This window comes from Sinocyclocheilus grahami, unplaced genomic scaffold (genome assembly GCF_001515645.1).
Source record: "Sinocyclocheilus grahami isolate Dianchi unplaced genomic scaffold, SAMN03320097.WGS_v1.1 scaffold1099.1, whole genome shotgun sequence".
Lineage (NCBI taxonomy): Eukaryota > Metazoa > Chordata > Actinopteri > Cypriniformes > Cyprinidae > Sinocyclocheilus > Sinocyclocheilus grahami.
Window position 1 is genome coordinate 610,970 of NW_015506278.1, and position 1,918 is coordinate 612,887.

The 1,918-nt window shown below is 45.9% G+C and overlaps 1 pseudogene; it reads right to left on the minus strand.

Annotated features, from left to right (window-relative positions):
* Positions 1 to 736: 736 nt before the first annotated feature.
* Positions 737 to 1,859, minus strand: LOC107566761 (uncharacterized; annotated as a pseudogene).
* Between the last annotated feature and the right edge of the window lie 59 nt (positions 1,860 to 1,918).

A 1,918-nucleotide genomic window follows, 5' to 3' on the forward strand; every position in this document is an offset into this window, starting at 1 on the left:
GTCGGGTCTGTCTTACTTTGCTTTATAAAGAATGACATGGCTTCGTCGTCCAGGACTGCTAGATCGGAAATAGTGGGGTGGATATTCGGGTTAAAGGTGGAAGTGGTAGTGAGCTCGGAGCATCCGAGAAAGCCGAAGAAGGCTAGGATAAACATAGCATCAAGCGTACGAGTGGTGTGGATGGAATGGTAACCTCTGCGGAGTGTGGAAATGCATTTAGTCAAGATCTTTAAGGTTATGGGTTGCCTGGTGTCTGGGCAAGTGGGATGGGCTTTTTGAATGCCTTTGATGAGAAGGGAGGTCTGTGAATTGGCTATTTGAGGTGAGGGTGAACCGTATATGAGTTTATGGAAAAACTGAATTCCGCTTAGATAGCTTTGAATGGAGCTGACTTGGAGGTTTTTGTTAATGTTGAGGTGTGATATAAATTAAGTGATAGAGAGTAGGGAAAAATCGGGGAACGGCAGGTTATAGGCAGAATGGAATGCTTTAAAGCATTTCCATGCTGTTAAATAGAATTGCAGGGTTCTGGGGGAAACAGCTTGAAAAATACAATCAAGGGAAGCCTCGAGAAGAGGTCTCAAGAGGATGATTCAATGGAATATCAGCTCTGAATAAGGAGGCACTGGGCTTTAAAGCATTTCCATGCTGTTAAATAGAATTGCAGGGTTCTGGGGGAAACAGCTTGAAAAATACAATCAAGGGAAGCCTCGAGAAGAGGTCTCAAGAGGATGATTCAATGGAATATCAGCTCTGAATAAGGAGGCACTGGGGTTCGGAGTGGTTCTGCCTCTGGTGCCAACAGCCTGAATTTCTGAAAGGCAAAACGAAAGAGAGAGTCAGCTATTTGGTTTTTGAACCCGGGAATGTGTTTTGCGGTTATGATGAACTGGTCGCAAGCCGAGATCCAAATTAGACGTCTTAGCAAAGGCATTAAGGCGGGTGAATGAGAACGGCCTTTATTAATGCAGTGCACGGTAGCCTCGTTGTCGCAGTGATTAACGATGCTGGTGCTGAACCACTCTTTTCCCCACAAAAAGGCTGCCACGACTATAGGATATAGCTCGAAAAGTGCTGAGGATATTAGTGGCTGAGGTAAATCTAACAGCTGGGAGGGCCACGTAGAAGCGAACCAGCGGTTTTGGTAAAATCCTCCGAAACCGACGGAGGGGGCGGCGTCGGAAAATAATTGGATGTCGACAGGAGAAGAAACCAAATCGCTGTAAAAAAAAAAAGGATAAGCCGTTCCATTGCTTAAGGAAGGAAATCCACAGACTGAGCTCGTCTCGGCATGAATTGGTTATAGATATTTGATCATCTAGCTCGTGAACGGAGGACGCAAGAGAGAAAGAGAGAGGGATGAAGGTGTGGCCTTGCGGAATGATCCGCATCGCGAAATTTAGATGACCGAGCATGGATAGCAGCTCAGCAGCTCACCAGTTTGTGTTGGCTAAGAGAGTGGAAGCCACCAGAATCGTTCTGTCGATTTTTTCCTTGGGTAGAGAAGCTTGGAACCTTTGTGAATCTAGGTTGATTCCCAAAAATTCGATGGAAGTGCTTGGGCCTGAAGTTTTGTCTTGAGCGAGGGAAATCCCGAGCTCTGCGAAAACCTTTTGCATTGTCAAAAGGTGCGCTGCTGGGATGGAGTCGGGGGTGATATAATTAAAAAGTCGTCTAAGAGATGGATTAAGTAGGGTACGGCGTAATTGTTGGAGAGGATCCAGCAAATTGCTTCTGATAACATGTTGAAAATATTTGGGCTGCTTCTGCCAAAAATCTGGATGGATGGGCATCACCTTAATGGCAGAGGTGATGTCAACTTTGGCCATCCAAGCACCGCGACCTGCGTCTTTGATCATGGTAATGGCTTGGTCGATGTCATGGTAATGAAGAGAAAATTCTTCAAGCGGGATGAGGC